Source organism: Molothrus ater, chromosome 36 (genome assembly GCF_012460135.2).
Source record: "Molothrus ater isolate BHLD 08-10-18 breed brown headed cowbird chromosome 36, BPBGC_Mater_1.1, whole genome shotgun sequence".
Classification (NCBI taxonomy): domain Eukaryota; kingdom Metazoa; phylum Chordata; class Aves; order Passeriformes; family Icteridae; genus Molothrus; species Molothrus ater.
This window is the reverse complement of record NC_071663.1, coordinates 888,111-911,107: the sequence shown is the minus strand read 5'-3', so window position 1 is coordinate 911,107 and position 22,997 is coordinate 888,111. Positions and strand designations below refer to the sequence as shown.

Sequence of the window (22,997 nt, the reverse complement as noted above, 5' to 3'; positions counted from 1 at the left end):
GCAAGATTTTTACAGTCATTTGGTGTGAGTGTATGTCCTTCCAGGACTGTCCTTTTCAGCAGTTGCTTAAAATATGGGGAGCCGATACCACATCCCTTATTGCTTTTCGCAATTCTTTTATCTAATGAGGTGGGATAGCCACCCATGTTCTAGGACAAGCGGCTTGCTCGCTGAATGGCACAGGCATAGCTAGAGGATTTAGACTTTCTTCTTTGCAAATCTGGCCTCTGACTTCATCCTAGTCTGTTAGTTGAAAATTATCAAAAGATTTTTGTGAGTTTTCTAATTTGGGATTAATGCTGATGAATTTTCAGCGTTTAGTGTCTCTTTTTGGGTCAGAAATCTGTCCCAAACACTGGGGGGACTCTGGAGCTGTTTGGGAACAGTTCTTTTTCGAAATTCTTTTGTGTTGGATCAAAGGGTTGGCATTTGCAGGGTAAAGACCCTGGAAATAATTTGGCAGATCAGGAAGCTAAGGATGCAGCAGAAAATGGAGCTGAAAGAGTTAATATTAACTCCAAATGAGGAAAAATTGGAAATTCCAAAGTTCAGGGAAGCAAAAAAAAAAAAAGGCGAATTAAAACAAGATAGGTGGCGAAAAAGATAAATGGGGGAAATAGAAACATCTTGATGGAAGACAGATAATAAAATGCTTACTAGGGAATAGCAGAGGACATGTATCAAAACGCCCAGTGGGATACTCAGGCTTTGTGTGATCATTTTTTTAAAGGAACTATGGATGCATTGCGATTTTTGGAGTAGAAAAACAAGTAACTGAAAGATGTATAATTTGCCAAAGGATAAATAAAAGGGTGGTGAGAAAAACAACATGAGAAGGTCGTGAGTTAACTCGTCGACCATTTCAAAGTATCCAAGTAGAAGTTTGCTTTGGTAAACTCTGGATTTATTTGTAAAAACCGTTTAATCCAGGAAAAAAAAAAGTATATACCACATGCTGGGCAGGAGGGAGATTGTAAGAAAATAACATTTTTAAAGCCAATAAAAGAAAAAGGGTGAAAGTATAAGGCTAGGAACGAAATATTACCTCATCCAGTCCTGTTTGTTCCTCCACTCGTTCGCGGCTGCCCCAGCCCCTGTGCCGGCTCCGGCACGGTCCGTCTGTCCCGGTCCGTCTGTCCCGGTCCCGGCCGCCTGGCCCGCGGCCGCTCCGCTGGCCGTGCCGGCGGAAGGGGCGGGGGGTCCATCCTGCCGTGTGCACCGTGCTTACCGTGCTGACCGCACCGAGGGGGGGTCCCGTCTGTCCCATCCCCGGCTGCCCTGACTCTGCTCGGCTCCCGCCGCTGCAGCCGGGGTCAGTCGCCGGCTTTGTCTCTGCCGGATCAGCCGCCGTGAGCCACGGGGGGCCGATCCACGCTGCAGCTCGGTCTGCACCGGAACAGCCCCTGGGACGATCCCGGCTGCAGACCCCGCCTTTGGAGGACTCAGACCCTGAGCTGTGCCGAGTTCCCCCGTCCTGCCCTGAGCTCCGTTCCCTTGGTAACCACAGCTCCGGCTGCTCGGGGGAACTCTCTAAAGGAATCACCTTATCGAAACACTAAAAGTTCAGGTAAAAGAAAGTCCTCTCCTGATTCATCCTAAAAATACGGGAGAAAAGCTATAGAAGATAAAAATCCAAAAAGAATGGGATAAAGGGATTAGTCTATTTCCATTAAAAGAGGCTCCCATAGGAGGGGGCGGACCAGGGTTTGTAAATGCTCCTTTGACTTCGTCTGAGGTCTGAAATTTTAAGAAATAAATAAAAGAGATATTTGGAGGATCCCATAGGCATAGCTGAACAATTAGACCAATTTTTAGGTCCAAACATTTATACTTCAGAAGAGATGTGGTCTGTAATGAAAATAATATTTTTCTCAGGAAGAAAGGCAATTAATCAGAGCAGCTGAAATAAAAGCTTAGGAAAAAAGATAATCTACGGGGACCCCCAGAGAAGACAAAATGCCAACTGTACCTCCTGAGTGGGGTAAAAATAACGAGGAGGGGAGTAAACACATGAATAATTATTGTAATTACATAATCAAAGGAATAAATGCGACAGCATATCAAAGGCGAAATGCAGGGGAAAAAAAAGGTTTTTAAGGGACAGCTTTTCGAGGGGAAAGAAGAAACTGCAACTAAATAGATAAACAAACTTAAGAGAAATAGGAAAATGGTCCTAAGTAAGCAGAAGATCTGAAAATCTTTAAAGAGATGGGCACAGAGGAGGAATAGGGAGGTCATAAGCTCTAATTTTCTGGGGGGAACAAATACCATCTGGAGCCTGTGATAACTTTAAAAGTGGGTCCCCAAGAAGAAGAATTGGAATTTGTAATAGACACAGGGGCAGAGAGAACCTGCCTGTTAAATATTCCAAAAAGTTATAGTGTGAGCAAACATATAGTGAAAGTAACAGGGGCAAAGAGAGAAAGTTTTATATTTCTGGTCATTAAAGATGTAGTAATTGAGGGAAGAAACTAAAATTTGGATGGGAGATGTCTTATTGGTCCCAGGGACAGGTAGCAATTTATTGGGAAGAGTCTTATTGCACTTGGGAAGTGCAATTAAGAATAGGAGTTATATCAGAAAATGGGAAAATGACAGCTAGAGTTTTAAAATTATTTAAAAGAGGATGAAAAAAAAAAAAAAAACAAAGAAGTTTGAGGTGGGGAAGGAAATAGGGGAAGATTAAATATCGACCCCATAAGGGTTACAATTGAGAGAGAAGATTGTCCCGTATGTGTACGTCTGTATCCTGTATCTTTAGAAGGACGGGAAGGTTTGAAGCCGGTAATAGAAGGACTAATAAAGGATGGGGCATTAGAACCTTGTATGTCTCCTCATAATATCCCTATTCCCCCAATAAAGTCTGATGGGAGTTATAGACTAGTACAGGATTTAAGGGAGGTTAATAAAAGAACTCAGACTCACTACCCAGTGGTAAAATATCTTAGACACTTAATAAATAAAAGTAGCTAGAAAACCAACCATGAGAAAATTGCAAGAATTTTATTCATTCTCCCTCCCTCTTCAAAGAGAGAGATCAGAAAATTACCTAGATTATTGAAATATTATAGATTGAGGGGTACACACAAGTAGCAAAATTTGTGTATGAAAAAAACGGACAGAAGGAGATGATATAAAACAGACCAAAGAAGATATTGTTAAATTAAAAGAGTTAAGCTAAAACTAGCCTAAGTACCAGCTTTAAGCTTACCTTTGTTAGAAAAGTCATTTATCATTTATACATAAATACAGAAAATGGAGTACCTCATAAAATTTTAATTCAAGGCTAAGGAAGAATAAAAAAATATCTAGTAGCTCATATATCAAAGATGTTGGACTCAGTAAGCCACAGCTAGCCAGTAGGTATTTAACAGCTACTGCAATCCTAGTAAAAGAAAGTTGTAAGCTTACTTTTGGAAGTAATTTAGTTAGGTTCAGTTCATACCATCTGAGGTGTGTTGAATCAAAAAAAAACAGGTAAGAAGAGAAGAAAGAGAGAAGTTGAGGTAGGGAGGTGGTTAGCAAACTCTGAGATGTTAGAATGTGAAGTGATGACATCTTGGTGCTAGAAGAGAGCAGAAGTGTGAATGCAGGGTTTTTGCATGAAAGGCAGGGAAGTGTCTTAACACAGGGTTGTTAGGAGGTTATTCAATGACGAACTGAGGTCCAGAAAGGGTTTAGCAGAACGGGCCCTCCTTGAAGGGAAAAGAGGAGAAGTTGACTAGAGAAAGGAAAAGAATGTCAGGAGCACCTGGGGACGCCAGGTTTGGGGTTGTCAAGGTTGGGAGGTGTCTGACCGCTCCCTGCGAGCGGCGGGGTCTCGGAGGCTGCGGCAGGGACCGATCCATGGAGGTGACCCGGTGGCGGTGCTGGCAGCAGAGGACACACGGGTTTGCCAGCCAGGAGCAGGCTGGCGCTGTGGCAGAACTGCCGGGGGGGCTCCCAGACTGCCGGGGTCCCGAGTCGAGGATGGCAGCGTGGGCCCTGGTAAGTGGGCCGAGAGAGAGAAGGAAAGAGAAAGAGAGAGAAGAAGAGAGAGAGAGGGCAAAAGGGACCCAAGGCTGCCCCCAGGGTCCCCATGCCCCTGGCTGCTCTCCCCTGCTCCGGCCCTGCAGCGAAGTGGCAGCACGGCATTGACAGCAAGGCCGTGAAAAGAGCGGGAGGGGGCTAGGACTAAAAGATAAAATCAAAGCAGAGATTGCTGACTCTCCAAACCTCACAAAGTGGGTTGTTTTTCTTAAGTAAGAAGGTTTTTGGTTTTTTCTTTTGTGTGTTTTGTTTGCTGTTAAAAAGAAGTTTGTTTTTTTTTTTTTTCCTGAAGAATGGGTTTGTAAGGCTAAAACAATTAAATGCTGCCCAAAAAGTAAAAAGCAATAGATGGCATACATCTCATGTTAAAATTGGCCTAGCTTTTCTTATTTAACTAACTGTAACTCACAAAAAGAAGAATTTGCCTCTGCAGCTATTAGCACAGCTGGATAGAAGAAGAAGAAGAGGCTGCTGTGGAAAAAGCTTTTAGCTAAACCCAGAAAGTTTGGAAGAAGAGTGAATGGTAAAAGTTAATGCAGTATTATCTTTCTTTTATTACTATGCTATTAAGAAGTCCTTTCCAGGTACTACTGAAGCAACAATCAGAATCACAGAAAGAGGGTGAATTCATGCCAGCAGAATCAAAGGACTTGTGAAGAAACCTGAGGAATGGACTATCACATTTAAACCAGGTGATACCGAACTGACTTTCCAATGGGGACTGAGTGGTAATAGTTTCAAAAAAGGCAAATGATCCAAGAAATGTACAAAGAACAACACAGAATTAAGAATTAAGACAACGCTTATACCACTGGTTTCAAGCACTGCCTGGTTTTATTCTGGTCTTGCCTGAATAAAACATCTCCTTAGGGGAGGAATACTCCAGATAGAAGGATCAAGACTGTTTTTGTGTTCTGACCTTAGCCTGAGAATTGTACAGGGGAGAAGGGGAATTACCATTTCCATCAGTAAACTTTATTTGATTCATTCCAAGACTGGACATGCTAGCTGGGTTATAAGTAAATGCTTGAATTGTGAGAATAATTAATATTGTAGTTCACAACATTTATGCTCTTATTGCAAAAAGTGTTAAAGTAATAGCTTTGTGGATGGGAATTATTAGTGCCTGGTGAATGAGAGATACTTGAAGAACCGTAAGAGACCACAGTTAAAGGGTGTCCAAACCAATTTGCCTGGAAATTATTTAAGAGAAAGTGACAAGGAAATAGAGGGCACGACCAGATTGGCCTCTGTTTTTTGCCACCGAGAAGATCAAATACACCTGCTGTGGGTTGCAACCTCACAGGCCTGGGAGGTGGGAGTATAAGGCATACTGGACCTCTGTTATTCCTGTTTCTGGCACTCATTTGTTCTCTTTTCCCTTTCGGGATACCAGCAAGATTGTGTCACAAATGCTGCAGAAAGCATCGCGTGGAAAGAAACCAAAGTTCCTCTTTAATTACACACACCTATGTCAATAGCCACTGTTATAACCCATCCAAATTAAGAACCTGTAGGCAAAATGGAGTAAATTATTGGATTACAAGAAACTTAGGAAAAAGTGGTAATAGATTTGGAATTGAATGTCCAAAAGGAGAGAGAGGGATTTGTTTTACATTTAATCTTGACGGTTCGAGATTTGGTAAAAAAACAAATAATAAACGAAAAGGTAAAACCAGCACAGCAACTTAACTCTGTATTGACCCCAAATTATCTATTGAGTCGTATTACAAGACTCCAAGCAGTTATAGAAATGATAGCAAATGGAGCTGCCCAGGCATTGGAGTTAATATAAAGTCAGCTAAGCCAAACAAAAACTGTAGGGTATCAGAATAGGTTGGCTTTACACTATTTATTGGCCAAAGAAGGGGGTGTTTGTGGAAAGTTTAATAGATCAAATTGTTGAAAATTGATGACCACAGAAAAGTCATTCTAGAAAAAGCAAAAGAAATCAAAGAAGAAAAAAATATATATGCATATAATAACCCAGGTACCAGTCCAAAAATTAGAAAACAATGTTAAAACCTAGCTGGTAGGGTAATGTATTAGAAGAAATTAAGATCTTTCATTTTATGTGTTGCAACTATTTTTATATTTCTTCCTTGTGTAATCCCCTGTTTTATTTTGCCCACATAGTCCAGAAGATGCAAGTAGATAAGAAATATTGCTCAAGCCAAAGGATTTACAAAGAATAAGAGTGGGGATTGTGACAAATGCAGGTATTTTATGATTGGCTTTTTTGAAATACTAAAATGAATATTATATGTGTTGTGTTAGAAAGGAATGCTGTATTAATTCTCTTAAGTAGTGTGTTAAATATAGTTTTAGGTTATAAAAACTGTTAAAATAGAAACGATGCTATGTAAGATACTTTTTTTAAAGAAAGGACTTGCAGCAAGATAGCGGCCACAGGACACCTGGATCTTTCAGAGAAAAAGAATTTATATATATTGCCCTCTTATCAGAAGAAACAAACTTCTTCCTGCCTCCAAGGCGCTGTTAGGATTAGAAGGAAGAAGTGGATGATGACCAGACAGAATCCTGTGTTTGAATGGAATTTATGCACCATGTATGAAGTGTATGACTATGCAACAGGCTATTGCTTTTAAGGGTTAATCCTTTGTTAACGGGGGTCCTTTTTCAGGCTCGTGCTGCCCAGAAAAAGGTACCCGGACGTCCGTAACTCTTTGTTTTTGTTGTCTCATATTGTCCTAATTCAAATTGTCCAAATTATTATTACTCTAATTGTATGACTATTTTTATAACCATTTTATTACTATTAAACTTTCAAAAATTTTAAAAGCAAGTGATTGATGTTTTTCACACCAGTCTGTTAGGTGGAAATTATCAAAAGATTTTTGTGAGTTTTCTAATTTTGGCATTAATGCTGGCAAATTTTCAAGGTTTACTGTCTATTTGTGGGTCGAGAAATCTGTCCCAAACACTGAGGGGACTCTGGAGCTATTTGGGAACAGTTCTTTTTCAAAATTCTTTTGTGTTGGGATCAAAGGGCTGGCATTTGCAGGGGCAAAATAATTCTCTGTCTGTCCTGTATTTATTAAGGCAGCTGTCATATTCCAACCTCCTCCTCCTCCTCCTCGTCGCACGGTTTGTGTGCATGGATGTGGCTGTGCAGACGAATCGTGACACAAAGTAGTCCCACTGGGTGCTAGGAGTGTGGAAGGCGAAAACGCAGAGGCACACCAGGTATCGGTTGCTCAGGGTTACGCGCTGCAGAGGGATCTCTCGGTGCCCGGCAGAGGGAGAGACGCGGAAGGATACATGCAAGGCGCTGCTGTTTTCACCTGCTGTGGTGCCGTGTACAGATGCAGTGGCGGCAGAAGTGGCGTGACAGGGCACAGGGATGCCGGCTGTGGCTGGACAGCGGCACGCAGCGGCTCGGAACCGGGACCGGGCTGTACCAAAGCTGCGGCAAACGCAGTGGGGGGGTGGCGGCGGGGCCGTGGAGATAGAACTGCGCATGCGTGCGGCTGATCCCGGAAGTAGCGCTGTGGTTCCATGAGTCGGCGCGGAGTGATATCGCTGGTGCTGGGGTTGTAGCAACTGCGCATGCGTGGGTTCCGTCACTACGGCGGCGCGGGCAGTCATCATGGCGCCGGGCGGGCCGGGGCGTGCGGGAGGCGGCGGAGCTGCAGGAACGGGAACGGGGCTGCGGCTGTGGCGGTGGAAGGGAACGCCGGGATGTCCGTGGTTGCAGGAGGCGGCGGAGCCGCGCCATCCAGCAGCTCTGAAGTGGGAGGGTGCGGTGGGGAAGGCGCAGCTCGGCCCGCCATGCAGCGGCGGCGGCAGGAGAGGGGAAATGACCACGGGCGGCGCTGACGGGAGGCTGGGCTGGAGCGCCACAGCGCCAGCACGGGGTGCCTTGGGTGGCTGGGGCGCCCCGGTAAGACAGTCATTAAAACACCCTAAAAATTATTTTAAAAGCCCTGAAAAAGCCCTAAAGGTATCCTAAACATTTCCAGAGAATTCCTAAACAACTCCTGCAAAAAAAAACCCTAAAATATCCCTAAAAATCCCTGAAAAATCACCTGAAAGACCCTAAAAAACTGTTTAACCCCTACCTGTAACACTGTGGCCTCCAAACATCATCTCTACCTATTAATCGGGGTAACTGCAAGACCCTCAAACACCACCACAATCACCAGCTTGAGTTGGTCTGGACAGAACCAAATAAAATAAAATAAAAAGCTTTATAAATAGAGAAATTAAAAATAAAAATTAAATAAAAAATAAAATTAAAAAAAATAAATGCTTTAAAAATGGGAAAATAAAAAAAAAATTAAAAAAATAAAAAGCTTTAAAAACAGAAAAATTAAAACTAAAAATTAAAAAAAAATTTAAAAAATAAAAGAAATGCTTTAAAAATAGAAAAATTAAAACTAAAAATGAAATAAAAATGAAATTAAAAAAATAAAAGAAATGCTTTAAAAATAAAAAATCAAAACTAAAAAATAAAATAAAAATAAATTTAAAAAAAAAAGCTTTAAAAATAAATCAAACCTAAAAATAAATAAAAAATTAAATTAAAAAATAAAAATAAATAAAAAAAATGTTTAAAAATAAAAAAATTAAAACTAAAAATTAAATAAAAAATAAAAAAAAGCTTTAAAAATAGAAAGATCAAAACTAAAAATTAAATAAAAAATAATTTTAAAAATGCTTTAAAAATAAAAAAATCAAAACTAAAAATTAAATAAAAAAGAAAATTAAAAAAATAAAATAAATGCTTTAAAAATAGAAAAAGCAAAAAATAAAAATGAAATAAAAAAATAAAATAAATAGTTCAAAAATAAAAAATTAAAACTAAAAATGAAATAAAAAATAAAATTAAAAAATAAAATAAATTTTTAAAAATAAAAAAAATTAAAACTGAAAATTAAAAAAATTTAAAAAGATTTAAAAATACAAAGATCAAAAATAAAAATTAAATTAAAAAAACATTTAAAAATGCTTTAAAAATAAAAAAATTAAAATTAAAAATTAAATAAAAATTAAAAGTAAAAAATAAAATAAATGCTTTAAAAATAGAAAAAGCAAAAAATAAAAATGAAATAAAATATAATATTTGCAAAATAAAAAAAATAGTTCAAAAATAAAAAATTAAAACTAAAAATGAAATAAAAAATTAAATAAAAAAATTTGAAAAAGCTTTAAAAATAGAAAGATCAAAAATAAAAATTAAATAAAAAATTAAAAAAAGCTTTAAAAATAAAAAAAACTAAAAATTAAATAAATAATAAATTTTTTTTAAAAAGCATTTAAAATAGAAAAAGCAAAAAATAAAAATGAAATAAAAAATTAAATAAAAAAATAAAATAAATGATTTAAAAATAAAAAAATTAAAACAAAAAATTAAATTAAAATAAAATTAAAAAATAAAAAAGCTTTAAAAATAGAAAAAGCAAAAAATAAAAATGAAATAAAAAATAAAATTAAAAAAATAAAATAAATGCTTTAAAAATAAAAAAATTAAAACAAAAAATTAAATAAAAAATAAAATTAAAAAATAAAATAAAAAGCTTTAAAAATAGAAAAATCAATAATAAAAATTAAATAAAAAATAAAAAATAAAATAAATGCTTTAAAAATAAAAAAATCAAAACTAAAAATTAAATAAAAACTAAAAAAATAAAATAAATGCTTTAAAAATAGATAAAGCAAAAATAAATATGAAATAAAAAATAAAATTTAAAATATAAAATAAATAGTTTATAAATAAAAAATGAAAACTAAAAAATAAAAAATAAATTTAAAAAAATAAATGCTTTAAAAAAATAAAACAAAAAAATTAAATTAAAAAAAATTTAAAATAAAATAAAAAGCTTTAAAAATAGATAAATGAAAAATAAAATTAAATAAAAAATAATTTAAAAAGCTTTAAAAATCAAAAACTCAAAAGTAAAAATTAAGAAAAAAATAAAAATAAAAAAATTTAAAATATGCTTTAGAAATTTAAAAATTAAAACTAAAAATTAAATAAAAAGGAAAATTTAAAAATAAAATAAATGCTTTAAAATATAAAAATTAAAACTAAAAAAAAGTTTAAAAAAGCTTTAAAAATCGGAAAATTAAAAAAATATTAAATAAAAATTAAATTTAAAAAATAGAAATAATTAAAAATAATTTAAAAAAAAAAAATCCGTAAAGTGCTGTAAAGTACTGTAAAAGTTCCATAAAAGGTAGTGTCGTAAAGCGCGACTGTCGAAAAACCGCACCTTTTGCGACAGTCGCGCTTTACGGCACCTTTTGCGACAGTCGCGCTTTACGGCGCCTTTTACGACAGTTTTGCGACAGTCGCGCTTTACGGCACCTTTTGCGACAGTCGCGCTTTACGGCACCTTTTACGACAGTTTTGCGACAGTCGCGCTTTACGGCACCTTTTGCGACAGTCGCGCTTTACGGCACCTTTTACGACAGTTTTGCGACAGTCGCGCTTTACGGCACCTTTTGCGACAGTCGCGCTTTACGGCACCTTTTACGACAGTTTTGCGACAGTCGCGCTTTACGGCACCTTTTGCGACAGTCGCGCTTTACGGCACCTTTTGCGACAGTCGCGCTTTACGGCACCTTTTACGACAGTTTTGCGACAGTCGCGCTTTACGGCACCTTTTACGACAGTTTTGCGACAGACTCGCTTTACGGCACGTTTTGCGACAGTTTTGCGACAGTCGCGCTTTACGGCACCTTTTGCGACAGTTTTGCGACAGTCACGCTTTACGGCAGCTTTTACGACAGTTTTGCGACAGTCGCGCTTTACGGCACCTTTTACGACAGTTTTACGACAGTCGCGCTTTACGGCAGTTTTACGACGTTTTATGAAAATTTTACGGCACTTTACAGCACTTTAGAGTTTTTATTTTGTTTTTCATGTATTTTTAATTAATTTTAATAATTTTGGTTTTTTTTTAATTTTTCTATTTTTAAAGCTTTTTATTTCATTTTTAAAATATTTTTAAATTTAATTTTTCTTTTTTTAAAGCATTTATTTTTTTAATTTTGGTTTTTATTTAATTTTTATTTTTCTATTTTTAAGGCTTTGTATTTTTTTAATTTTATTTTTTATTTATTTTAATTTTTAAACCTTTTTATTTTTAAAATTTTTTTTTTTTTTTAAAGCATTTATTTTATTTTTTAAATATTTATATTTATTTTTAATTTTTCTATTATTAAAGGTTTTTTTTAATTTTTTTTTAAATTTTTCTCTTTTTAAAGTATTTTTTAAATTTTTTTTTATTTTTATTTTTAATTTTTCTATTTTTAAAGCTTTTTATTTTTTTAATTTTTATTTAATTTTTATATTTCATTTTTTTATTCTTAAAGCATTTATTATATTTTTTAATTTTGTTTTTTATTGATTATTTTTCTATTTTAAAAGCATTTATTTGATTTGTAAATTTTTTTATTTAAGTTTTAATTTTTCTATTTTTAAAGCCTTTTTAAAATTTTTAAATTCGTTTTTATTTTTAATTTTTCTATTTTAAAAGCTTTTTATTTTATTAATTTTTTATTTAATTTTTATATTTAATTTTATTATTTTTAAAGCATTTATTATATTTTTGAATCTTGTTTTTTATTGAATGTTTATTTTTAATTTTTCTATTTTTAAAGCTTTTTATTTTTTTAATTTTATTTTTAATTTTTTTATTCTTAAGTTTTCTATTTTTAAAGCATTTTTTTTTAATTTTGTTTTTTATTTTTCTATTTTTAATTTTTGTATTACTAAAGCATTTATTTTTTAATTTTGGTTTTTTCCTAATTTTTATATTTATTTTTTGTATTTTTAAAGCATTTATTTTTTTGTTTTTTATTTAATTTTTATTTTTTAAATTTTTTATTTTCAAAGTTTTTGAATTTTTAAATTTTATTTTTTATTTATTTTGATTCTTAATTTTTTTATTTTTAAAGCATTTATTTTTTTTAATTTTATTTTTTATTTAATTTTTATTTTTAATTTTATATTTTGAAAACTTTTATTTTTTAATTTAATTTTTTATTTCTATTTTTAATTTTTCTATTTTTAAACCTTTTAATTTTATTAATTTTTAATTTAATTTTTATTCTTAATTTTTCTATTTTTAAAGCATTTATGATATTTTTAAATTTTGTTTTGTATTAAATTTTTATTTTTAATTTTTCTATTTTTAAAGCATTTATTTTATTTATTTAATTTTATTTTTATTTAATTGTTATTTTTAATTTTTCTATTTTTAAACCATTTTTTAAATTTTATTTTTTATTTAATTTTTATTTTTAATTTTTCTCTTTTTAAAGAATTTATTTTATTTTTTATTTCTAATTTTTCTATTTTTAAAGCATTTATTTTTTTACTTTTGTTTTTTATTTAATTTTTTTTAAATTTTTCTATTTTTAAAGCTTTTTATTTTATTTTATTTGGTGCTGCCCAGACCAATTTAAGCTGGTGATTGTGGTGGTGTTTGAGGGTCTTGCATTACGGCACTACATTTTATGGAACTTGTACGGCACTTTACAGCACTTTACAGTTTGGGTTTTTTATTATTTATTTTTAATTAATTTTGTTTTTTGGTTTTTTTTAATTTTTCTATTTTTAAAGCATTTTATTACATTTTATTTGGTGCTGCCCAAACCTGCTGTAGTGCATTTTTATACTTTGTAATACTTTGAAGTAATTTTTCCCAAATGGTTTATCCCAAACTGTACCCCCCTCCCTTTACCTGTGTTATCCCTCTCCCGGGATGAGATCATCCCCAAACCCCCACCCTGGCTCTCTGTCAATCACTCAGCCTCCCATCCCCCCCCATGCAGAAGTTTCAGTCCAAGTTGTCGAGTGATCAGCCAGAGGCTAGGGGTCAGCCCCCCAAGCCTTGCCCCATACGCTGTCCTATATGTCTATCCCCCAGCATCCATCCCTTAGGGTCACTTAATGGTTGGTAGGGTGTTATCTACTTTCGGTTTCCACCTCCCTTAAAATGTAACCTTGGCACATCTCCTGGGGCTCTGGGCAGGAGCCCCCTGAGGTGCAGGAGCTCCTTTGGGGGTCCTAATAAAACCTTGGATTAACCCCTGCTAAGAGTCGGCCCTTTATCTTCTACCGCTGTCTCTTCTGCTGCAAAGGCGACCAGGCCAGGTGCCCTCAGTACCCTCGGGGCACAGAGAGTGTCTGCCCCCAGCCCAGGTGCCCTCCGGGGCACACACAGAGAGTGTCTGCCCCCAGCCCAGCTGCCCTCAGCACCCTCGGGGCACACACAGAGAGTGTCTGCCCCCAGCCCAGGTGCCCTCAGCACCCTCGGGGCACACACAGAGAGTGTCTCCCCCCAGCCCAGCTGCCCTCAGTACCCTCGGGGCACACACAGAGAGTGTCTCCCCCCAGCCCAGGTGCCCTCAGCACCCTCGGGGCACACACAGACAGTGTCTCCCCCCAGCCCAGGTGCCCTCAGCACCCTCGGGGCACAGAGAGTGTCTCCCCACTGTTGGCCGTGTCGGGGCTGCCCCCTGGTGTCTGCCAACTCGGGACCGGCCGAGGGTTACTGAGAGGCTCGCACAAACCCGTTCGGCCGCTGATTGTGGTGGTGTTTGAGGGTCCTCCAGGACAAGGGAGGAGATGAGAATCTTGACTCCCCCTTTCAGAAGGCGGAAATATTATTTTATGATCTCTATTATATTAAAAGAAAATGAGATATTAGAACTACACTAAAAGAGCAAGGAGACATCAGAAAGCTGGAAAGGAATGAATAATAAAAACCTGGGACTGCTCACAGCCCCGACACCGCTGGACCATGATTGGTCATCAAGTAGAAACAATGCACAGGAGACCAACCCAAGATGCCCCTGTTGCTAAACCATCTCCAGCCCACACTCCACAGCCAGCAGATTGTTATTGGTTCCATTTCTGTTCTGAGGCTTCTCAGGAGAAAAAACCCAGCAAAAGGATTTTCATCAAACACATCAGTGCCAGGTGATGGCACAGGCAGCATGGGCTGCCAGAGGTCACTGTGTCATCCCTGCCAGCCCAGGTGTCACAGCAAGGAGGAGAGAGTTCACCCTGTGCTCACACTGCAATACAGAGCAATACAACACAACACACACATTAACACAACATTATAACCTTTTTCTATTTTCATTACTTGTGGATTTATTGTTACAGGACACCCAAAACAACAAAAGCACACAAAAAACAGCACTCATCTACCATTAACACCCCCTTCAAATGACACACAAACTCACCATCCCTCTGATCACAACTGCTAAATTACACCCCAGCAATCATTGGTCCTCGGGAACGTGGTTCCCTGGAGCCTCCAAAAATTCCTCCTGCCTGAAGAAATACCCAGTCCCTGGAGGGTCTGTGCTCAAATTTTGGCGATGATCGTCGCCTCGCTGACCGACCGGGACAGGGGAAAAAAAACCCAGCCGGGGGGGAAAAAAAAAGAAAAAAAACAGCCGGGGGGGGTGGGGGGGGTAAACCCAGCTGGGGATTTTTTACTCTAAATTTACAAATGAGTTGAAGAACCTGAAAAGCAAGAGTCACACACACAAGGTTAAATCCAGTCAGCATACGCTCACACACGCAGAGACGAGCAGACGCAGACAGACAGACACGTGCTCTCACACACGCTCACGCACTCCTCCCATTTAAACGTTCCCCGCGGCTCTTCCTCGAGACGCTGAAGAACGCGCTTCCACGCTTCTTCTGGCTGCCGCTCCTCGACGTCAAATGGTAGATTCTGGGGAAATCAGTAGCCTCAGGGACCTGTGAGACGACAGGAAGCGGTCAACGAGTGGCTGACAGCTAGGACTTGTCCCCGCTCTGACCGATAAATTTTCTACCCTAAACCCCACTAAAGACAGATGAACAGTAAAGTTTTTATAACTCTGCTACCTAACTGTGACTACATGCCAGGGCAGGGCAGCTCCGACCATAAGTGGTACAACATGAGTACACACAATAAAAGCAGACGCATACAGTGCAAGTGTACATGGAGTGTAAGTCCATACAATATAAGCCAGCATAGGTACACACAATGTAAGTACATACAGTGTAAGCCAACATAGGTAAACGCAATGTAAGTACATACAGTATAAGTACATACAGTATAAACCAGCATAGGTACAAACAATGTAAGTACATACAGTATAAGCCAGGACTTGAGATAGCTCTCTGGAAGATTAATTCTTGAGCCCTGTACCCTTTGAGAAGATGGAACCTATAGAACTCCTGCAGTCACGTGAGGAGGGTGTAAGACGCTCCCTCAGGAAGTCCAAGAGAATGGCGTGGAAAAAAAGGCACTACCAAAGCTGGTAGTGAAAAGGAAGATGGATGAGAACATCTTGTCCCTTCGAGACATTCCTGTCTCAAAGAGTAAAAATGTAAAGATGCCGGAATAAGGGATATCCGGAAAGGAACGTGAGTAGAATATGGCCTACGTGGCACGGAATAGTGCCGATAAAGCGGTGAGACGTAACAAAGGCCTGTGACACGTAAGACGATGGACACGGACTACATAACACAGACATGGAAAACATAACACGGACACAGATGACATGACACAGAGACGAGTGACAACTGCCTGGCACTGTCCCCGTAGGGACCCGAGATTCCTAACGCAAGATGAGCCAGAGGCTGATGATGCCAAAGGAAAGGAAGCCCTAGGACGAGAGCACGTGATGATGAAACGTAACTCGTCAAAAGAAGTTAGTGCCGAAGCAGTTAAGAGGATGCTCGAGAGGGGCGGCGAGCCTAGAGAAGGAAGCGGACTGCCGGGTGACCGTGGCTGGAGCTCCAGATGTGAAGGCGAGCTCCTCGGGGGAAAGATCCGTGACAACGTCGAGTCGAGGGAGGCGGACGACGCATAGTTCCCGAGAAAGTGGAGATGGGTCGGAACTGCCCTGCCCGGCAAAGGCTCTGGCGAGGCTGAGGGGAAACCCTCTCCCTTTACTTCCAGAGAGCCCACCCCGCTACAGACCTGTCCCCTAAGCTGACATCTGATTGCCTCCTGTGATAGTAAAGGCTATTCCCCTTCTCCCAACCGCTGGCCCCGACACTTAGCTTTTGGAAGATGAGAGGACAAAATCCATCCTCGGTCAGACGTGGACGTTGAGATGCTCTCCGTGTGTGCTTCGGTGCTGCCGTTTCCAAGCTTGGGCTACGAGCCTCCTCAGGGTACCTAAGACAAAACAGAAAACCTGACTATTGCCCTCAACAACAGTAATCCCCGGGACTCCTCTGCACCACTGCCCCGGCTCACCTCAAATCTTGATTTGGCTCCGGAGGGTGCCCGGAAGATACCTGCAAAGAGAAAAGGGACACACTTAGCATGCTGCTGTGTAACGCTCACCTAGGAGTCAGCCTGCCTAAACTCCGACTCACCTGCCCTCCTCTGTTCCTTGGCGTGTCTAGGGCAGCGACAGCACCTGCAAAGAAACAAATCAGAAAAGCATGCTGACATACTGTGAAAACACAACCTCCCTAATCTGACAAGGATGCCACACCGATACCTTAAGCTCTCACCCACCTGGCATAGGCATGCTCAGCCAGGAGAGATGGCAAGTGGACCACCTAAAATAAAAAAACAAGAGGAGATGTATTAAAGAAAATCAAATATCAGTGCCCGATCTTGGCAGGCCCTCGGCCAAAGCCCCACAAGTCTGCGACTCACCGTGCTCCTAAGAACACTCAGCCGCTCGGGCCGCACGCGTCGGGCACGCTCGGAGACCGAGGCCGTCGTCACAGGGGGTGCCTGGGCTAAGAGGAGATGAGGTGATTTGGCATGGCTCAAACCTGAGGGGACCCTCACTCCTCCTCCCTACTTCACCGACTCACCGCAACTCTTTGGCAGCTGCTGAAGGCCACCTGGATGGCACCTTTAAATAGTAGAGTTCAGGGCTTCATCACCAGGTCCTGTAACGCGTCCACAGGGCTCGCACGTGCAGGGAACCCGGTGCATCGGCCGGCTGGTGACGGGGGCTCGGCAGGCTCCGAGTGGATTGCCTAAAGCACAAAAAAGAGAATGGAAGCTTAGAGCAGCACCAGAAACTGAGACCTGAGCAATAACAGCTACTTCTCTCCACTGCTCACCTTGACTGCTGGTATCCAGATTTACTTCCTAAAAAGAAAGACAAAGAACAGAGCTGTAACAGAGTCACCACATACACTTCTGCTGCAGAGACAAATGGTGCCTCACCTGCTTGGGGGAAACCACTCACCCGGGATGGGGGCCTCTGGCACACATTTAATCCATCTGAATCTGAAAAAAATGTCAGGACAAGAGTCAAGCTGTTGCAGGATAACTTAAGAGCTCCAGATATCTTGTGTCCATCTACAAATCCCACCTAGAGTCCAACTACACCCCACATTACAAACTTCAAGTCCCCGGGACTTCTCCTGTTGCACCGGGCTATGCGGCAGGGCAGAGCAGCTCCGGCACAAATGTGTGTGCAGACACCCGTGACACGGGACAGACGGGACGTGACAGACAACGGGGACACAACACGGACAGAAATCTCGAGACAAGAATCATGACTGCAAGGACTGAGAAGATGCCAAATGAGATGACCGAGGAGAGACTGATGGTGAGCTGATGAGGCTCAGAGAAACCTGGAGGAACAAGATGCTAACTGAATGATTTATTCCAAGAACTGCAAAGATGGATGCCCGAGAATCCTACGGCCAGAAGCCTCTACCTGCCCTCACGTTCTTTCAAGTCCTAGTCCGCCATAATGGATCCTGGCGGGGCATAGCTGTCCATACAGCTCAGAACAAGACCTGAAAAGACAGCTGACCGGATGCTTCTAAAGAGACAAGAGAGTCTGATGCCTGTCTGAGCTCCTGAGGCAAAAGTTCTATGGCCTGGCTGCCAGGCCGAGGAATGCAGAGATCGCAGATGCTAACAATGATGCCAGGGTTTCTGACAGGCCCCTCCAAGGCCTAAGGTAAAGGACATGACATATCCAAACAACACATAATACACAAAAGACAAGTGACACGATACACACCGGGACTGCTCTGCCCTGCGCACCTCAGCACTGTGATCCAAAGCCAGGCTTTGCTTTTATGGGGCCTAAGGGGCCGCTTCATGGACACCCCCCCCATCTCCAAAGGGGACTCAAAAACCTCTCCCAGTAATTCCCAAACCAGCCCCCTGCTTTCATCCCCTCTGTGGGTCGTGGCCCTCTACTTATCTCTCGCACTCCTGGGGATGCTGGTCTCGGGTGCGAAGAAAGGCCGCCTCGGCAGCCGGGAAGGTCCTACTGGCACCGGGCTGGTGTCTCTCAGACAGCTGTATTAAAGAAAACCAAACATCAGTGCCCGATCTTGGCAGCCCCTCGGCCAAAACCCCACAAGTCTGCTACTCACCGTGCTCCTAAGAACGCTCAGCCGCTCGGGCCTCACGCTTCGGGCACGCTCGGAGACCGAGGCCGTCGTCACAGGGGGTGCCTGGGCTAAGAGGAGATGAGGTGATTTGGCATGGCTCAAACCTGAGGGGACCCTCGCTCCTCCTCCCTACTTCCCCGACTCACTGCAGCTCCTCGGGGATTCCTGACCCATAACTCAGGGCTGGCGAGAGCGGCAAACCCGGTCCATCGGCCGCTGGGGATGGGAGCTTGGCGTGCTCCGAGCGGATGGCCTAAGGCACAAAAACGAGAATGGAGACTGAGACGTGCCCCAGGAATTGAGAGCTCAGCAACAAGAAATGCTACTGATCACCTTGCTCTCCTGAACTTGACTGCTGGGATCCAGCTATACTTCCTAAAAATAAAGACCAAAAAAAAAAAAGCTGTAACAGGGCCACACTTGACACTCCCCCTGCAGAAACAAATGGTGACTGACCTGCTTGTGGGAACCCCCTCACCCAGGATGGGGGGCTCTGCCATGGATGCAATGCATCTGCACCTGAAAGAAAGTCAGAACATATGTCAAACACCTGCAGGATAACTCAAAACCTGCAAACACCTTAGGTCAATCTAGGAATGGCATCTAGAGTCCAACTACACCCCACATTACAAATTTCAACTTCCCGGGACTTCTCCTATTACACCAGGCTATGCGGCAGGGCAGAGCAGCTCCGGCACAAATGTGTGCACACACCCGTGACACGGGACAGACAGGATGTGACAGACAACAGAGACACAACACGGACAGAAATCTCTGGGCAAGAAGGATGACTGCAAGGAGCACAAGGACAGAAAATTAGATGACTGAGGTAAGATGGATGGCGAGCTGACGAGGCTCAGAGAAACCTAGAGGAAGAAGATGCTAACTGAATTATTTATTCCAAGAACTGCAAAGATGGATGCCCGAGAATCCCACGGCCAGAAGCCTCTACCTGCCCTCACCTTCTCACAAGTCCTAGTCTGCCATAATGGATCCTGGCGGGGCACAGCTGCCCATACAGCTCAGAACAAGACCTGAAAAGACAGCTGACCGGATGCTTCTAAAGAGACAAGAGAGTCTGATGCCTGTCTGAGCTCCTGAGTCCAAAGTTCCATGGCCTGGGTGCCAGGCCGAGGAATGCAGAGATCGCAGGTGCTAACAATGATGCCAGGGTTTCTGACAGGCCCCTCCAAGGCCTAAGGTAAAGGACGTGACATATCCAAACACACATAATACACAAAAGACAAGTGACACGATACACACCGGGACTGCTCTGCCCTGCTCACCTCAGCACTGTGATCCAAAGCCAGGCTTTGCTTTTATGGGGCCTAAGGGGCCGCTTCATGGACACCCCCATCTCCAAAGGAGACTCAAAAACCCCTCATGGTGGGTCCCTACCCTGCGCCCCGCTTTCATCCCCTCTCTGTGGGTTGTAGCCCTCTACTTATCTCTCGGACATCTGGGGATGCAGGTCCGTGTCAGGTGCAAAAGAAGGCGGCCTCAACATCTGGGAAGTTCCTGCTGGCACTGTTGTTCAACAACTCCCTGTTGTTTCTTAGTCAGCTACGTGAAAGAAATCCAAATATCAATGCATGATCTCTGCAGCACACTGGCCAAAACCCAACAATTCTGCGACTCACCGTTCTCCTAAGAATGCCCGGCTCCTGGGGCCGCACCCTTCGGCCACGCTCCAAGGCTGATGCCATTGTCACGGGATAAGCCTGGGCTAAAGGAGACGAGGTGATTTGGCATTGCTGAAACCTGAGGGGACCCTCACTCCTCCTCCCTACTTCCCTGACTCACCGCAACTCCTTGGCAGGTGCCCAAGGCTACCCTGGTGATACCTTTAAATAGAAGAGTTCAGGGTTTCATCACCAGATCCTGTAATGCGTCCACAGGGCTCGCACGTGCAGGGAACCCGGTGCATCGGCCGGCTGGTGACGGGGGCTTGGCAGGCTCCGAGTGGATTGCCTAAAGCACAACAAAGAGAATGGAAGCTTAGACTTGCCCCAGGAATTGATAGCTCAGCAACAAAAACTGCTACTGATCACCTTGCTCTCCTGAACTTGACTGCTGGGATCCAGATTTACTTCCTAAAAATAAAGACAAAAAAACAGCGCTGTAACAGGGTCACCCTTGACACTCCCCCTGCACAGACAAATGGTGACTGACCTGCTTGTGGGAACCCCCTCACCCAGGATGGGGGGCTCTGCCATGGATGCAATGCATCTGCACCTGAAAGAGAGTTAGAACATATGTCAAACACCTGCAGGATAACTCAAAACCTGCAAACACCTTAGGTCAATCTAGGAATGGCATCTAGAGTCCAACTACACCCCACATTACAAACTTCAACTCCCCAGGGCTTGTCCTATTACACCAGGCTATGCGGCAGGGCAGAGCAGCTCCGGCACAAATGTGTGTGCAGACACCCGTGACACGGGACAGACAGGACGTGACAGACAACGAGGACACAACACGGACAGAAATCTCGAGACTAGAACCATGACTGCAAGGAGCACAAGGACAGAAAATTAGATGACTGAGGTAAGATGGATGGCGAGCTGACGAGGCTCAGAGAAACCTGGAGGAACAAGATGCTAAACTGAATGATTTAGTCCAAGAGCTGCAAAGATGGATGCCCGAGAATCCTACGGCCAGAAGCCTCTACCTGCCCTCACCTTCTCACAAGTCCTAGTCCGCCATAATGGATCCTGGTGGGGCACAGCTGCCCATACAGCTCAGAACAAGACCTGAAAAGACAGCTGACCGGATGCTTCTAAAGAGACAAGAGAGTCTGATGCCTGTCTGAGCTCCTGAGTCCAAAGTTCCATGGCCTGGGTGCCAGGCCGAGGAATGCAGAGATCACAGATGCTAACAATGATGCCAGGGTTTCTGACAGGCCCCTCCAAGGCCTAAGGTAAAGGACATGACATATTCAAACAACACATAATACACAAAAGACAAGTGACACAATACACAACGGGACTGCTCTGCCCTGCGCACCTCAGCACTGTGATCCAAAGTCAGGCTTTGCTTTTATGGGGCCTAAGGGGCCGCTTCATGGACACCCCCCCATCTCCAAAGGGGACTCAAAAACCCCCCCAATAATTCCCAAACCAGCACCCTGCTTTCATCTCCTCTGTGGGTCGTAGCCCTCTACTTATCTCTCGCACAGCTGGGGATGCCGGTCTCAGGGGCGAAGAAAGGCCACCTCGTCAGCCAGGAAGGTCCTACTGGCACCGGGCTGATGTCTCTCAGACAGCTGTATTAAAGAAAACCAAACATCAGTGCCCGATCTTGGCAGCCCCTCGGCCAAAGCCCCACAAGTCTGCTACTCACCGTGCTCCTAAGAACGCTCAGCTGCTCGGGTCGCACGCGTCGGGCACGCTCGGAGACCGAGGCCGTCGTCACAGGGGGTGCCTGGGCTAAGAGGAGATGAGGTGATTTGGCATGGCTCAAACCTGAGGGGACCCTCACTCCTCCTCCCTACTTCCCCGACTCACCGCAACTCCTTGGCAGCTGCTGAAGGCCACCTGGATGGCACCTTTAAATAGAAGAGTTCAGGGCTTCATCACCAGGTCCTGTAACGCGTCCACAGGGCTCGCACGTGCAGGGAACCCGGTGCATCGGCCGGCTGGTGACGGGGGCTTGGCAGGCTCCGAGTGGATTGCCTAAAGCACAAAAAAGAGAATGGAAGCTTAGAGCAGCACCAGAAACTGAGACCTGAGCAATAACAGCTACTTCTCTCCACTGCTCACCTTGACTGCTGGTATCCAGATTTACTTCCTAAAAAGAAAGACAAAGAACAGAGCTGTAACAGAGTCACCACATACACTTCTGCTGCAGAGACAAATGGTGCCTCACCTGCTTGGGGGAAACCACTCACCCGGGATGGGGGCCTCTGGCACACATTCAATCCATCTGAATCTGAAAAAAATGTCAGGACAAGAGTCAAGCTGTTGCAGGATAACTTAAGAGCTCCAGATATCTTGTGTCCATCTACAAATCCCACCTAGAGTCCAACTACACCCCACATTACAAACTTCAAGTCCCCGGGACTTCTCCTGTTGCACCGGGCTATGCGGCAGGGCAGAGCAGCTCCGGCACAAATGTGTGTGCAGACACCCGTGACACGGGACAGACGGGACGTGACAGACAACGGGGACACAACACGGACAGAAATCTCGAGACAAGAACCATGACTGCAAGGACTGAGAAGATGCCAAATGAGATGACCGAGGAGAGACTGATGGTGAGCTGATGAGGCTCAGAGAAACCTGGAGGAACAAGATGCTAACTGAATGATTTATTCCAAGAACTTCAAAGATGGATGCCCGAGAATCCCACGGCCAGAAGCCTCTACCTGCTCTCACGTTCTTTCAAGTCCTAGTCCGCCATAATGGATCCTGGCGGGACATAGCTGTCCATACAGCTCAGAACAAGACCTGAAAAGACAGCTGACCGGATGCTTCTAAAGAGACAAGAGAGTCTGATGCCTGTCTGAGCTCCTGAGGCAAAAGTTCCATGGCCTGGGTGCCAGGCCGAGGAATGCAGAGATCGCAGGTGCTAACAATGATGCCAGGGTTTCTGACAG

General features: G+C 42.3%; 4 long non-coding RNA genes across 5 annotated transcripts; 1 reads left to right on the top strand and 3 right to left on the bottom strand.

The window, feature by feature from the left end:
- The first annotated feature begins 1,344 nt into the window (after positions 1 to 1,344).
- LOC129047063 (uncharacterized) lies at positions 1,345 to 6,831 on the top strand. 2 transcript variants are annotated; one of them, XR_008509023.1, is made up of 2 exons: positions 1,345 to 1,567; positions 4,614 to 6,831. It is a non-coding gene; the product is annotated as an uncharacterized LOC129047063 (long non-coding RNA). The 2 variants fall into 2 exon arrangements; XR_008509024.1 differs by having other exon boundaries at positions 4,601 to 6,831.
- A 9,060-nt stretch (positions 6,832 to 15,891) lies between these two features.
- LOC129047062 (uncharacterized) lies at positions 15,892 to 16,426 on the bottom strand. Its single transcript, XR_008509022.1, has 3 exons — positions 16,397 to 16,426; positions 16,275 to 16,315; positions 15,892 to 16,193 (listed from the first exon to the last, which is right to left on the bottom strand). It is a non-coding gene; the product is annotated as an uncharacterized LOC129047062 (long non-coding RNA).
- Positions 16,427 to 16,749: 323 nt separating this feature from the next.
- Positions 16,750 to 17,812, bottom strand: LOC129047067 (uncharacterized). Its single transcript, XR_008509028.1, has 4 exons — positions 17,233 to 17,812; positions 17,105 to 17,132; positions 16,850 to 17,017; positions 16,750 to 16,771 (listed from the first exon to the last, which is right to left on the bottom strand). It is a non-coding gene; the product is annotated as an uncharacterized LOC129047067 (long non-coding RNA).
- A 2,481-nt stretch (positions 17,813 to 20,293) lies between these two features.
- Positions 20,294 to 20,717, bottom strand: LOC129047066 (uncharacterized). Its single transcript, XR_008509027.1, has 3 exons — positions 20,573 to 20,717; positions 20,452 to 20,493; positions 20,294 to 20,371 (listed from the first exon to the last, which is right to left on the bottom strand). It is a non-coding gene; the product is annotated as an uncharacterized LOC129047066 (long non-coding RNA).
- Between the last annotated feature and the right edge of the window lie 2,280 nt (positions 20,718 to 22,997).